General features: G+C 47.6%; 1 protein-coding gene across 1 annotated transcript in view; it reads right to left on the bottom strand.

Moving 5' to 3' along the window:
• GRB10 (growth factor receptor bound protein 10) overlaps positions 1–14,544 on the bottom strand; it is a 152,252-nt gene extending 137,708 nt beyond the window's left edge. Inside the window, exon 1 of the mRNA XM_054189893.1 lies at positions 14,437–14,544. The gene's annotated coding sequence lies outside the window, so the exon portion shown is untranslated. The remainder of the gene's footprint in view (positions 1–14,436) is intronic.
• Positions 14,545–16,493: the final 1,949 nt, after the last annotated feature.

The raw sequence follows: 16,493 nt of genomic DNA, 5'->3' as shown, positions 1-16,493 counted from the left end.
GGCTGGGGGGGGAAGCCTGCTTTGCCTTCTCTTTCCATCACACTAGAAATACTTCCATGACTATGTGAATCAGTTTGATTCCTTCTCTACTCACATCACTGAGAAGTAGGTGCATGGGGGGTGGAAATCAAGTCACAGTTGAGAGCTGTGTCAATATAGCCCTTCTTTGTGCCTTCTCTTCCAGGATCTCACCATGTCTCCCAAACTCTCTCCTTTAAAGTAGCTTTCCCTCTCCGCTCCCCTCCCACCGCTGCAAAAAAATTGATGTGAGCAGAGAGATCACTTAGGAAAAAAGCCAATTAGATCCTCAAAAGCAGATTGGAATATTTTCTTTCTTTTACAGTAAACATCACAACAAAAAGCCAAAAAACATTTTAAGTTTATGTTCATTTACATCCAAAATCCAGGGTAAAATTTACAGTCTTCATTGAATTTTACATTTTTAGTCTGTAATTAAGTTCTTCTGTATTCAGCTTTTCCTCCCCAAGAATGAGATGGCTCAATCCTTTCTCATAGGATGCAAAAGGGCAGGGAGACTTTGCAGTGCTCCCTGGTGGAAGATTGCATTGCAATTCAAAGCTTTATAGGTTAGGTCAGTTTTAGGATATAGCTACTCTGGGCTGCTTTGCTTTGGTTTATACAAATCCTGTTATTTCTTCATTTACCAGACAAATCTTTAGAGAGATTACAGCCATGCTGCAAAATCATCTTCACTGATTAAAAAAAAAAAAAAACAACCCAACAACAAACATTTGCAATCCAGGCTGCGCTAAGGGAACAAGGTTGTAAACAGACTCTTCTAATAAAAGTGGCAGAAAGTCATTAAGATTCATTTGAGCTGGCTAGACTACTTGGTTAATTTTAAACTGCTAATGGATATCGGAGGTGGCATCTCGGGTGAAAGCCACTTTTGATACAATCCTTTCAGCCTACTGCTTTTCTAGGGACATAATTTGAGATGGCTACAGTGACAGGTAGCATGAGCTACCCCATTACAGCAGCACTTTTGAAAGTATCCCAGCAGACCACAGGAAGACATCGCCTGAAGCTCTCTCCTCCAAGCCCCTCAGCTCCACACACGGACACATCCCTGCAAAGCTTCCACCCTGCCACCGAGCCCAACATCTCCCCAGCCCAGCTTGAAACTATGGCTCCCATGGCACCCTCTGACACGAACCAGCCCTGCGCACATCACATCGATGAAAGGCTTTGTCATAAGGTCCCAGGGGTACCGATGGAGTGTTCAATGCCTGCGGGAGGCGACACAGAAACCCTAGCTGTTTTTAAGGAACTTCAGAGGAGATACGCCCCACTCAGGAGCCATAAAGGAGCTGTATAGTATAGTACATGTATTCAGAGTACATACCCCCCTCACTAAACCAGTAAGTTTCAATTGATACCGTGCTGACAATGCCCTAATCCTGACCAGCAGAAGGACACTTGTCACCCTGGCCACAAGAAGCAAAGCATTCTTCCTTTCACCTTTTCCCCTCATCTTCCCAAAATACTGACTAAATACTCAGTTTTATCTACAGATCAATTATTACATGCATAGCAGACTCAAGCATACCACTGAACTCTGTGTCAATGCTCATCAGAGATACTTTGTGAAGTCTTCGGTATCTGTAAGATATTCCAGAAACTCTGTACTGTGGACACAGTCTCTACCATGAAAACCTGCTTTCGCTCACGGTGTCAGTACAGCACATTAACACAGTGCAAAGCACAAGTGACAAACTGGTCTTACAGCAGTATCCTCTCCCTCTAGGTACACCTATTAAAGACATTTCCCTCTTCTACTTCACAGCACCGGTGCTCACCACCAACCCCAACTCCCTGAACTTAATCACCACTGGGGACTTCTGTCAGTTGTCACAACCTGGAGATGCACACACACCCTCCAACCCAGAGAGAGAAATGGGGCATTTGGGCAGCCAGGAAGGGAGACAGCATGGCCACAGGACTGCTGGAAACAGAAGATGATGCTGTTGAGGAAGGAGGAGCTGCAGCCCCGGCCTCAGGACAGGAGGGGGAGCAGAAAAAAACGGTTTGGGAACCTCTGCTCTTTCTGCATAGCCAGCCAGGATTTAGAAGAGCTCACAAGCTGCTCACACAAAGCGCACGCTTCCTTGCTTGGCTTCACAGAGTTACGACTGCAGAATTAGAGCATACTAGCAGGAAGAGGTGAGCTAAGACCAGCTACTGGATGAAAGCGTCGTTGCCCACACAGTGCAACAATTTATGGCTCAACCAAAGTTTTAGGCAAAAATTCACTCTGACCACACAGCCTGAATGTAGAGCCATACTCAAAACATTGACTTTAGACAAGCCGCAGTTGCGCACAGGAAGAAAGCCTCAATCCCCACTTTAAATAAAATACATAAATAAATTAAAAAAAGAAATTGTCCCATGAATGCTTCTCTGGCTGGATGAGTCTTCTCTGAATCACTGCCAAAGTCAGTACCGACACGACATGGATGAAATGAAGCATACAAGTTGGCCGGATATCTTGAGAAGAGGAAGAAATTTGGCATTTGTAATTTTATGGGCACATTAACGTGGTTGCGTACTTCTCATTCATTACTTCCTTCATCTCAGTAGCCCAAAAACCTAATACAGCTATGCAAAGCGATTTAAGCATTATGAGTAACATTTGTTATAGAACCTGAACTTCGTTCAGCAGCGTATAGAGTGCTTGAAGTAAAACACAGGGGATGGAGAGAACATTTAATATATGTTTTGTCACTCCCCAAATGACTGCAAAAGACAAACTGTTTTTAGACAGATGCAGACCCATATAATGAAGGCTCAGAAAAGATGTCTTCCTCAGTCCATCCAAGAGTTCACAGACTTGGTAGCCAGACAGAAAGACTCAGCTAGTCAATTAGCTCAAACTTTTTTTGTTTTAAAATTATGGAAAAAGCCAACCAGAAACATTCCTGAAGAGAAAGGCTGGTCACTGCTGTGCAATCCAGAACCCGAGAACCCAAACTCCGTGTCTTCCCCAGCTCCGTTTGGTAAAACGAAGGAAAGCCATGACATGTCATCTTGCCCCCAAAACAATTTCACATTTGCCACAGGCAAGAATAATAATCAAAATTACTAAAGAACTTATTTTGGTTTTCACTTTGCAGGGTGGTTTGTTTGGTTTGGGGGTTTTTTGGGGTTTTTTTTTTTGTTGTTTTTTTTTTTTTTTCCAGGCTAAAACATGCTAGCTTTAGCAAGGCTGAGAAATTTGCAGTTCTATCCAAGGCAGCCCCTCAAGAGTCACAGGAGTTTATGGGCCAGATCTGCCCAACAGCCAACCCAGGCCTTTTCCTAGTAGACACGAGAGCTGACACCTCTAGCGCCTTTACTTGACTTTGGCTACAGAAAGTCAAATGCTTGGCTTGGTCAGAGCGGAGCGGCTGAACCAGCTCGCAGGCAGCTCTGGGACCGCGAGACTGGGAACAGCCGAGACGTTCCAGGAAAAAAACATTTCAGCCAGTAACTGGCCTGAAACAAGTATGTTTTACCACAACATTTCAGGGCAAGTCAACCAAATCTTCAGTGTTCCTCATAGCACTGTCATAAGTATGAACAGCTATTATGCACGATATTTCTCATAATATGAATAATGATGGATTTATTACCAGTTACTTCCTCGGTTGCTCTGGTTTATGACGATCATATAATAAAATACAGCTTCACATACCTTACATAATCTTTTGAAGCCATGGAGGTGCTATTTTTATCATCATTAAATGTGCAAGAGCAATAGTAACGTTTTTGTTACAGCTGAGTTGCTCAATAAAAAACCCCACCTAGCACTGACATATTTCATATTCATTTTAAGAAAACAACCCAACAACACATGTCTGTTTTCTTAAAAAAAAGAAAAATTTGAAAAAATTATATGAGTAAAGACACCACTACTCAGATTCACACTTCAGGGTATTGTATAGATCAGACACAAGTTTAACACCAGTTCTTTTCCCTAACCCCCCGCACACATTGTAGAAAACTCCCTTTAACAGGTAAACCTTGCAAACACCGGGTGGCTCTGGAGACACTCTGCAAAGCCAGGTCTAGTCTTTAGCTTGTTTGCTTGTGTAGCTCCATAACGTTTGTTGGAATTCACACGGAAAAACCCCATGTTGGGTCTTCAGACAAATCAGTAGGCTTCCCTGGCCAAGCTGACCCAGCAGTTTGCTACCACCAAAAGGAGAGAGCATCCCAATTCTTCTCTTTCCCATTTCTTCCCTTTCCTTTACCTGAAAGGGCACCTCACCTCAGCTGCCCCATCACGCGCTTCCAAGAGCCGATCCCATCCTCTAATCCAGAAGAAAACCAATCCCATAAAAAACAAGTATGCAGGACACCCTTCTACCCAGATAGAGTCAGCCATGAACATGTGCAATGAATGACCAAGTAGGCCCAACGTAAAAGACACAAATGCTCTGACAAAAACAACATCATCTTTTGGTAGAAGTGAGCTCTTAGCATGGCCCACATCTTTTGAGAAATTAAGACCTGCCTGTTTTCCAGGGGAAAAGCTTCTTCACCTACTCACACTGCAGATTCTTCACAACAGAAATTTGTCTTTCAGCACACTAAGAAAGGAAGAAATGACTTCTATCACTCATGGCTGCACACTTGCTGTCTCCCCAAAACTACGAAGAGCTGCCCAATTGACCTGATAGGCTACCTCACATCACCTGCAGAAATGTCACCTTAGCTCATCTGAATTTTAAATGAAACAGACCCTGGGAACAAATCTTATATAAGGAAGAGTTGGATGGTTGGGCATGACGGGCCCCAGAAGTTCTGAGAGACAAATACAAGAAAAACTAAAAGTCGGGCTGTTACAGCACAGAACTCCATAGAACAAGTAAACGAGGATAAATTACACATTTACGCGAATTAGCTAAGACCAGCAAAGCATCTTGCAATGCCATTCTCCCACCAAAGACTGTACCAGCAGTGCTATTTTCCAAAGGCCACTGGTGGAAAGCAGGGAGAGGGAAGCTCCCGGACCACAACTCAATCAAGTGTTGCAAATGTCATCACACACCTGAACTCATCCTGTCACGCACCACATCAGCTGCAACATTCTTTGCAATGCTCCTCTGACTTTCCATGTGTTGACAATGTACTCCGCCTTTGCTAGCAAGGAACTCCACAGAGATTTTTCCTGACCTTTTTAGCATCAGTTGTAGAACAAAAAAAATGCATGCTGAACACAAAACAAGCTTGAGCACACATCAGAGATGCCAGCAACCCAAACAGCATTTGCTCTGCAGTCCTACGGCTCATGTCATAGCCCCGGCTCAATTCTTCTGAAGCCTTTTAGAAGAAAAACAAACCAATGCCTCTTCTGAAACCTTTCACGGAATCACAGAATCACGGAATCTTCAGAGTTGGAAGGGACCTCTAGAGATCATGTAGTCCAACTCCCCTGCTAGAGCAGGGTTGCCTAAACCACATCCCTCAGGGCTGCATCCAGGCGGGTCTTGAAAATCTCCAGAGAAGGGGACTCCACAACCTCCCTGGGCAGCCTGTTCCAGTGCTCTGTCACCCTCACTGTAAAGAAGTTTTTCCGTGTATTTGAACGGAACTTCCTATGTTCTAGCTTGTGCCCATTGCCCCTTGTCCTGTCGCTGGGAACCATTGAAAAGAGCCTGGCTCCGTCCTCCTTAAACCCACCCTTTAGGTACTTGTAAACATTAATCAGGTCCCCCCTCAACCTTCTCTTCTCCAGGCTAAAGAGTCCCAGCTCTTTCAGCCTTTCCTCATAAGGGAGGTGCTCCAGTCCCACAATCATCTTGGTTGCCCTTCGCTGGACTCGCTCCAGTAGTTCCCTGTCCCTCTTGAACTGGGGAGCCCAAAACTGGACACAGTACTCCAGTTGTGGCCTCAGCAGTGCAGAGCAGAGGGGGAGAATGACCTCCCTCGACCTACTGGCTACAGTCTTCCCTATGCAGCCCAGGATGCCATTGGCCTTCTTGGCGACAAGGGCACACTGGTGGCTCATGGATAATTTGCTGTCTACCAGGACCCCCAGGTCCTTCTCCTCAGAGCTGCTTCCCAGCATGTCCGCCCCTAACCTATACTGGTGTTTGGCATTCTTCCTTCCCAGGTGCAGGACCCTACACTTGCTTTTGTTGAACCTCATTTGGTTCTTCTCTGCCCAGCTCTCCAGCCTGTCCAGGTCACGCTGGATGGCAGCACGGTCCTCTGGAGTGTCGGCCACCCCTCCCAGCTTGGTAAATGTTTCCAGATCTTTCCAAACATCTTTTCAAATGTTAAATGTCATGACTATGTGCAGTGTTATAATAGCCTACCAGGAAAGAATACCAAAAGTTATATGAGTTCTTGAAAATCATGTATGATCTGTGACATTCTATTTTGATGATTTCTAGAGCATAATAATGGGCAGCTTTGGTTGCCTTCCCCTTAGAAGGCCTTCATTAAGAACCATCATTTGAAAACAGTAACTAAAACAAAACAAAAAAAAGAAAGGAAACTTTCAGCCTTAACTTTTTGGACTTCAGGATTCCTGGAACGAAACATTTAATCACAGCAGGAAAAAAAAAAAAAAACATCACAAAAAAAAGAGATTTAAAAGTGTTAAAAACTAATGCATTTTTGTGTCTAGATTACAGATACTGGTGGCAAATCTGCCTCTAGCATAAGATATAGAAGCAAGTAGTACTTTGTCCTCACAATTGTGCTGCACTGACACCTTTCTCTTGGAAATTGTTTTTGTTTACTACACCCCTTGCTGTGACCAAGTACAGTAACTGGAACATCACAGTTCGAGCTGGACAGGAAAAACAAAAGCAACCTTACCCACGGAGAGAGCGTCTGCCAGCACTTGAGCCATTGTTCTGCAAAACATCAAGGCTTGAATTCTGACATAATCCCCTGACATCTCGGGTGATGTCAGCACGAGCAGCTATTAGAATGAAGAATGATCACCCACAAGGCATTAATTTGGGAAGAATCAATGGCCTTGTAATACATATTTCTCCCTTAACATTCTCCTAAATGGACTTTAATACATTTGAGACAGAAGGGAAAGCAGGCCTTTTAAGAAAGGCTTTGGCACAAGACAAAAATATCACAAGCTTCTGAATTTTTAGCTTTTCCAGCTCCTTGAAGTTTAACTCCACACTTGTGCTTTGATATAATAAAAGCTCCTCATTCCTTTCCAAGGATGCTCAGAGCTTTAACAGTATACTAACAGTACATCAACCCACAGATTTTACCTTCCCCCAGTCCTTCTCACCCCCCCGCCCCTCCAGTTCCCATTTAAGGAGAGAGAACGTTCTCCTATATGAATCTGTACCTAGTAGTTTGGCATAGATGAACGTCACAGGAAAGAAGGAAAGAGGAAAAGAAAAAACCACAGAAAATATCACTTTTCCATTTTTATTCCAGCTCTTGAAATCCTCTGGTCTGATCCTTTCCAATAGGTAGAATCACAGAATGGTTTGGCTTGGAAGGGATTTTAAAGATTATCTCGTTCCAACCCCCCTGCCATGGGCAGGGACACCTCCCTCTAGACCAGGCTGCGCAAAGCCACATCCAGCCTGGCCTTGAACACTTCCAGGGACAGGGCATCCACAACTCCTCCGGGCAACCTGTTCCAGTGCCTCACCACCCTCACAGTAAACTAAATGTAACTATCTTGTCCTACTGTCCTCCATTAAAATCAAGACATGGAAAAATTTTCTATCAATATTTCCTTTTCCAAAGGATTTAAATCCCTCCTGCCAGTGCATTTTGAAATCTAAAGCACCCTAAAAACATATGAAGCATACATAGACACAGAGCCCAGCTGCAACTCCCTGACTACGTTTAAACGTCAAACCGTTCTGTAGCAGGAACATCTGCAGTCAAAGAGATTTGAGTGACATTTCAAGGACTCCCTTCCCCATGGTTTCAAAACCAAAATTAGCACCTGAAGATAACCTAGAAATTAAGCTAAATGAAGAAAAAAAGAGCTTCTGAAAACTTAAGTCTGTGCTATGAACCAACAACTTAAGTTAGGACAGAGCAGCAGCCACTTGATCAAGTCATCAGAAAGGCAGAATTTAGATCCTGGACATTGAAAGAAGTTTCCAAGCGTTCATCAAGTGCTAATCTCCACAATGAAAAGAGTCTGCAGACTTAAGAGATTCTCCCTGCTTATTGATTTTCTCACCAGGGATGCATAATGGAAGAATGATACTGGTGTCATGAACTATTATCCACCCCTACTTATGCGCAGCCTTCAGCAACCACAGGCTCGGCTTCAGAGTGGCCGCTTGGTTTCTCCAATTTCTCTGTTGACACAGATTCTGCAGCAGTTAAGCGTGAAGGGAGTGTAAGGACCGCGCTCTGAAGTGTACTTTGTGAACAAATGAAGAAAACCCGACTGCGGCTCAGCAGGAGAGTTCCTTCCCACTGGGCTATAGGTTTATTCTGATGGGATGGCATGGCATTTCCTCTACGGTTTGCCTGCCAGGAAAGTCATTTCCTATTTTTGTCCTGTTGAGAACTAGTAGAAGCTGGCATTGATGGAGGCTGGGAAGAATCAGAAGCTGGTTTGCTAGTGGTTTAACCAAACATGTGTTTACAATTACCCTATTCATCATGACCTGCCTGTGTAAAACTGCCTTTTTGGAATTTGCCCATGTTCCTTGGGTTTGGCCTCCAAAAAAAAGCTGGAACACTCACTAAGAAATACATTGTTTGAATAGCACTGCTGGAGCAACAGGAGTGTCCAATAGTTAATATTGTAATCATTAATGCAACTGTTGGGCATTAAGATCAACATAACTGCTCAACTTGTTGCTGTTGGCCTAAGGATGACAGCTTAGCAGCAGGAGGGTAAGATAATGGGAAAACCTCTTGCAGTCTTCTGCTGGAGTCCAACAAAAGAGTACAGCAGAAATAGTACACCGCGTTTCTTCCTCAGATACTCCACAGTATCTGCCTGCAAGAAGAGAACGCAGACATGGTCGTGGTGTTCCCAGCAAACTCATCTAGGGCACTCATCACCTCTACACCCAAGGACCATGACTGTCACCATAGTCCCAAAGCTCTTTTCAGAAATACGCTGCACAGTATAATTAAGACTTAGAACTCCGCTCTCCCCGATTCTCGGTTAAGGAAGAATGAGCAGAGTCTGTCCTACCTTCATGGGGCAAAGGGGAAATTTCTCACTGATGATCCTTTCTCCATGAAGAGATCAAACTATTCTAGCAAACAGGCCTTATCCATTATACCTGAACCAGCATAATCTCAAAGTCAGCAGTCTTGAAAGCTGCATGCTTTCTCCAAGAAAGACATGTTTCACCTCTCAGTATCAGTGCAGTAGACTTTCATGACATGTGCCTAGATTACGCCAGATCTAGTCTAGCAATTTACAAGCTTGATACAACCTATAATTTTACTTCATACCATACATCAGAGAACTACACGTTTTCCTCTACCATTTTCCTCTCTCCAAAGTTATAATTTGATCCCAAAGATATAATGACTTACCAAAAATGACTTATCAAAGGTTTCTGAAAGGCTTCAGGAAGGAAAAGGTCCCTCACACTAACTTATACTATTAGTCGCATGCTGTATTATCCATGCTGCTGGAGAAGGTCTCCTACTCCGCCAAAAAGATCACCCACTTAGAACAACCAGTCTTCACAATGGCCAGTTTTTGCTGTAGCCATTCAGAAGTGGTAACTTGCATCTCCCCATGGGTTAACTAATTGGGATGCAATTAGTGGGTTTCATTAAAAGCTCTCTTAGCTTGTAAATGAGCATTAACTTTGGGTTTTGAAGAACCTACATGATTCATCCTGCCTATACTTTTCTTCAATCCACACTTGAGTCTCTGGTCCTTTCCACTATGGGTAGTTTGCCTGTAAAAACCCAAGCAGCCACATAGCCGTCACCGCCTTCTCCTAACAGAAAATGACTCACCCAGTGCTCAAAACCTCACACTTTCATCAGAGTGTCTTCCAACAAGTTTTCAAGTTCATTCACAGCACTGGTTCTCCACCATTAAACAGAAATCTCTGGTCTTTTCTGTTACGGAGCCCAGGAAAGACAGAACCGTTCACAAGGGCAGTGCTCTAAAGTAGGGCTTGAACTTGCAATGCTTTCAGTCCTGATAGCCGTGTCCATTTGCTCTGCATGAACTGATCCATCTGCAACTTATGAAAGACCCTAGGAAAGCAAAGAGGGAGATGAGTTTTCAGGCAATGGATGTACATCAGTGTGGATGTGAAGATCTCTTAGAATGAGAGTTTCATGATAACTTGGCACTAGTAGCGACTCACTTCACAAATCCTTCAATCTTCAGTGCTCCTATGCACATAAGTCCAAAAAGCTGCTACAAACCACAAACGCTACCACTTTCAGATGCATGTACCTGCCTGAAAAACACAGTGCCTGTCCCTCTCTCACATCTGCTGAAGAGACAGCACCCAGGGGAATAAAGCATGCCAGCAAAGGGACTGTAGAGTACATCCAAACAGATCTCATAAAGTCAGGCTATTCCGGTTGTTTCATCACTGAAGAGATTAACAGTCTGTTTGTAGACAAGGTGCCTCACACTGATCAACAATTTTCTTTTATGCTGCACTCATAGTGGAATCTGGCTTCCTTGGCTAGTCCTCCCCACATCCACAACACAACAGAGGAGCCCCACTGAGCTAATGGAAGAACTGCCGTCCAAAAAAGATCATCCAATGCAACAGATGGCATGAGAATAGGGAAGACCTGGCACGGGGCTAGTTCAGAAGTGCACAGCTCAACAAGTATAAAGAAAGAGAAGTCAATGAGGTGACATCTGTTTACTTGAAAATATTATGTCTCATAATAACCACTGGTTTGGGAGAAAAAACTGATGGGGAGCAAGACCGCTTTGCCACATCCAAGCCTCGGTTGCAAAGTGCTCTCCTGACTAGCAGGCAGTGCAAGGATAGCAAACCTGTAAATAAAGTACCATGCTTATAGAAGGGTTCCTCGGCAACCTCATTACCCGTAATTCCTAAGAAGATTGTGGAGTTTCACCTTTTAGGAAAAGGATCTCCATTCCTAGATTTCCCTAGGTGAAGAGTCGCAACTGGTATATTTTGGACATGCCCAGGAGCAGGTCCAGTTTCCAAGAAAAACAATCCTAAACTTCTCAGCCTGCTTCCCTACAGAAGGAGGCTTATGCAATCACAGCGTAGCCAAGCCACTTGGCAAGCTTCACGCAAGCCTGACAGAGGCAGAGCTCTCAAGAGTTATCCTCCCTGCTCGCGAAAACACTGGGCCAGGTGGGCACATGCGAGAAATGCTGCACTGCGAACCAGCTTCGATAGCCTCACAGTTGAGACAAATACAGAGAAAAGCAGGTTTCTTTAGTCTTAGTTGAGACAGAAACACCAGCTTAAAAGGAAGAAAAGCATTTCCCCCGAGCCCACTTAATAAAGTTCACATAGAGGTTTAGCCAGCACAAACTTGGTATGTTTTTTGCACCATAGCGTTTGCCGTAACCAGTGAGATTTTTACCTGAGCAAATACTTAAGTCCATCCTAAAAATGCGTACCACTGGTCGTCAAAAGGCACTGTTCATCTCACAACTCCCCCCAGTTTCCAGGTCTCTGCAGAAGCACCCGAGCGCACTTCCCCACACAGAGCTGGTCTAAAGGAGAAGCTTTGCCTAGAAATCCAGCCTCGTTTAGCATTGTCACCGTACAGCTCCATAACCACGTGCACGGGGGCATGTCAGAAGGGAGGAGAGGAGCGACAGCATGGTCCCCCCCAGCGTGATGCTACCCGGGAGCCCCCTGGCTAGCCCGCTGACACCGCCACGCACGCCCAGGGAAGCTGCCGGTGCCTCACAGTCTAGAGGGACATCTGTTAGTTCGGTGCTGTCAGAAAACAAACTCCCAGCTCAGCTCCACACTCCCATGCTGCTGGCAGAAGCAGCGCATGACCCAGCTATGCCTCTCCTCTGCCAGCTGGGAACTCCCCGCCTTGGAAGGATCCCTTTGCCGGAGACATCCAAATACTTTTCGCCCATTTACACCCCGAGCGCAGCTGAGAAGACGACCAAAGATTTCTAAAAAAAAAAAAAAAAAACCCAACCAACCAAAAAAAAAACCCAACAAACCTTTGTGACAGTTCTTGCCAGAGTCATTTAAGTGCTTGCAAGATAGAGGGCTGGAAATATTTTGTTTTATTCAGGGTACATGCTTAAGCAGAACTGAAACACAGAGATCCATTTCGCATTTAGGCAGCACTTTTGGACTACATAATAAAAAAAACACAGGAATACACTACTGAAATCCAGGTGTGGCTGTATCTGAGGATGAAAGCCAACTCACACAGTGGTAAGGGAGGGGATATTTTGATTAACAAAACCAAGGAAAACCATGGAAGTACCACAACATCTTTAATATGTAGCCAGGGCAAACAAGACCTACTTTAAGAACAAATAAAGTCCAAGTGAAGAAAATAAATCAGGAGTATAACGTGGTAAAATGATCACTGGAGGCAAGCGTCAGGGTCTGCTGCTCCATTAGTTTACCGTTTGCAATAAGGCTACCAAACATTGCTCTTCAGGCTTTGCTATTTGCTCTACGTTGTGCTGAATTTTAAAGAGTTCTGCTTCGGAGAAAGAAAACCTGAACAGCCTTGATATTAGGTAACTGTACAAAGACAGCCAGAGGAACACGGCTCTGGAACAGCTCTCCTTCTTCTACTCCACTGGGAGTGAGGTAAGCCCTCCAGAAAGACCGGCACTGCCCAGGAAGAGCATCCTCCTGAGCCCCTGCATCCTTCACACGACGAGCATCCCGCTGACCCCCTGCACCTTTCCCCAGCCCCAAAACGATCACGAAGCACAGCCAGAGCTGCCATTTAAAGTTTCAAGCATATTTCCTTTTTCCACGCAGGTTTTCTAATCTCCGTGCATTTGTGGTGTTTTTTTTTTAACCTGTCCTCGTAACTCACTCCTTTTAATCCTAGGATTAGCCTTGTTGCCCTTCTCCGTACCTTTTCTAGAGCTTTAAGTACAACTAGTCTCTAGACGCAGGAATAGAACCAGTTGGAGTGTTAACGCATCACTGCTGCACGTCCTACAAAAATCTGTTAAAGCGAGTGAACTGCTCAGCACCTTTATGAGGCAACGCAATTTCAACTGTCCCTTAGAAGTGTAATTTACGGCGGTAGCTACCCACGTCCCTCCTACCCCCCTCTCTCACTTCCCCCCCCAAGCCCAAATTCATTCTTCTTTAGCGAAGGGAAAAGCAAACCGCATTCTTAGGGGCTGTTTTAAGAAAGCCTGATCAATGCCGTTTTGACATACCAGCAACACATGTTCCCATTTCAACAAATGGGAACATTTCAGGCCGACCACCACTTCAGATGGAGCGGGGCTCCAGGCTGCTGAATCAGCACTTTCCATCCTGCTGGCAATACAGAGCTATGCGAAGCTTCAAAGGGAAGCAGGGGGAAAAGGGGGAAAGGGGGGGGGGGGGGCGCTGGCACTTAAGCAACAGAAGCGGGTGAGAGGATTGTGCAGGAGTTCATCTGCCAAACCAATTAACTGCAAACTGTTCTTATAAAGATGCCACAGTTTCAGCTCGCAGTGCCACAGTTATACAATGAGAGAAGCCACGCTCTCCCCGCCGGGGAGAAACCCAGCACTTTCCCCGCAACCACCCCCAAAACCCCCCCGATTTCGGGTCTCCTGGGCCAGCGAGGGGCTCCTCCGGCGCGGCCGGGGATGGGGGGCGGCGGTGCTCCCCTCTGCCGAGCCCGGGGGCGGTCCCCTCTCCCGCACCGGGCTCCGCTCCGCCGCAGGTCCGCGCAGCGGCTGAGCAGGAAGGTGGCAGCACTCCGGGGTGGCATTTCTGCCAGCTGCCCATCCGCCAGCCCTCCCGCAAACACTCAGCGATGATGGGGGGGCGGGGAACAAGGTGGGGGGAGACGGACGGACGGACCGACCGACCACGGGGGAGTTTCGGCAGCCGGGCAGGTCTTCACCCACCTCCCGGCGCGGAGCGACGGGCAAACCCGGCCGCCGGCGCCGCTGGGGAGAGGCAGGCAGCCGGGCGAGCAAACAAAACGCGGCACGGAAGCCCCGAGCCGGGGGGAAAAGGACCGCCGAGCCCCGCGGCGACCAGCCGCCGGCCGCCCCCCGCCCGGCCCCGGGGGCTCCCCCCGGCGGGAGGTGCGCGGGGGTCGGTCCCCCGCGGGCACGGGGGGGGATTCTCCGGCGGCCCCAGGAAAAGGAAGTTTGCTCTCGCCCTCCTCCTCCCACCGGCCTCAGACACCGAGGAGCCGGCGATTCCCTCCCTCTCCTCCCGGCCGGTGGCTCCCCGGGGGGCAGCCACCACCGACAACCACCCACCCCACACCCCCCCCCGCCTCGCCCCGTCCCTACGAGCCCCGCACCGCCCCCCGGCCCCTTACCTGCTGGGCGGCCGGCCGGCCGGCACCCTCCCCGCCGGGCGCCGCGGACCCGCCAAGTTTCGGGCGGGCGCAAAGGGGTCGGGGTAAGGGCCGAGAGGGAGGGAGGGCGGGAGGGGAGGGGATGAGGTGGGGTTGGGGGAGGTGGGGGGGTGGGGGGGTCGGGGGTCCTCCGGGCGGCGGAGGGGTGGGGGGCACGGGCGGGGGACGGCAGGCTGGGGGAGCCACGCGCCTCAAAAAAAAAGCAGCGAAAAAAAATTTAAAAAAAAAATATATTTAAAGAATTAAAAATAAAACAAAAAATTAAAAGTAATTTTCAAATAAAACAATAATTAAAGCAAAAGATTAAAAATAAAGCAAGAAATCAAAGTAAAAAATGAAAATAAAAAATGAAAATAATAATAAAAAAATGTAAAAATGCAATTAAACCACTCAAACAAACAACAGCAACAAAAAAAAAGGGGGGGGCAAAGCACACCCAAACGGGGACGTTCGCGCCTCCGCTAAGGCGACACCACCCCCCCTTTCCCCCCCACCCCCGAAGCTGCGGGAGGGAAGCTGCGGAGAAAACTTCTGCCCGCCGCCGGCTCCCGGTGTTAACGGCGCCCCGCCGCTACCGCGCTCGCTCTCTCGCTCTCCCCGCTCCCAGCTGACTCCCGGCGGCGCCCCGCCCCGCTCCCGCCTCCGCCGCACGCAGCCGCAGCCCCGGGCCGCCGCCGCCCCGCCGAAGACAGGGGGCGGCCGGGACCGGCCGCCCCCTGTCTTCGGCGGGGCGGCGGCGGCGGCTGTGGCTGTTGCTCCTTCTTCTAACTTTTGCGCGGTAAAAGAGATGTCCACGTTGAAACGCAACAGGATCGCTTCGTTGGTCCTTCTTCCTCCCTGGCTCTTCTTTACTGTATTTAAAGGAATGGGGTTTGTTTTGGGGCTTTTTTTTTTTTACCCTTTTTTTTTTGTTATCACACCGCTCGCTCCGTCCCCGCGTTTACAGCCCCGCTGGGATCCCGCTGGCTTCTCACCTCTCCGTCATAAAGTGGTTTGGGTTGGAAGGGACCGTAAAGATTGTCTCGTTCCAACCCCCCTGCCATGGGCAGGGACACCTCCCACTGGACCAGGCTGCTCAAAGCCCCATCCAGCCTGGCCTTGAACACTTCCAGGGATGGGGCATCCACAGCTTCCCTGGGCAACCTGTTCCAGTGCCTCACCACCCTCACAGTAAAGAATTTCTTCCCAATATCTAATCTAAATCTACCCTCTTCCACTTTGAAGCCATTACCCCTCATCCTATCACTACATGCTGTTGTAGGGACAAATATACTCCTCAAATAACCTCTCTGGTTTCCTCATGTGTGTCACCTCCACAATGTGCTGCTCTCTGCCTGCTCACTGCTGTCCCTCCTCGTGCCACCAGCCTCTCCCCGGCACCGCAATTCCCTCGGCCATCTCCACTCGACGTGACACTGAGCGTTGCTCTTCAGCCTGTCACCACCCCTAGCATCCATCCCATCCTGTCCCATCCCAACCCAGCCGGGCCTTTTGGGAGCTTGCTCCATACACCACCAAGTTCTCAGCCCCTCATTCACCCCTCTCTTTCCACCGCTGGCCCAGTCTGCCCTGAGTTCCCACAAGCCACCATTCACCCCAATCGTGCATTTTGGGGGTCCAGCCTTAGTGTTGATACCTCACTGGAGGAGAAGCCATCTCCTCTCTGCTGCTAGCAGAAGGCTCCTGTCCAGGTGTCTATCTAGTGAAAAGGTGAAGGTAGGTGGTATCAGATTCCTGCCCAAGATTACTCCACAGGTAAGGAGGCAGCTACTACCTGCCAGACCCCAGGACCAGCATGGCTGGCATCACAGCTCCGTGTGCTTACATAAGAAACTTTCTGCATGTACAGATCATAGAATGATAGAGCAGCCCAGGTTGGGAGGGACCTCCCCAGGTCATCTGGTCCAACTTTTCATGGGAAAGGAAGCCTAGATGAGATTATCTGGCACCCTGTCCAATCCCATCTTGAAAACCTCCAGTGATGGGGACTCCACCATGTCCCTGGGGAAGTTTTTCCA

This window comes from Rissa tridactyla, chromosome 2, assembly GCF_028500815.1.
Source record: "Rissa tridactyla isolate bRisTri1 chromosome 2, bRisTri1.patW.cur.20221130, whole genome shotgun sequence".
NCBI lineage: Eukaryota > Metazoa > Chordata > Aves > Charadriiformes > Laridae > Rissa > Rissa tridactyla.
This window is presented reverse-complemented; position numbering and strand designations above follow the sequence as displayed.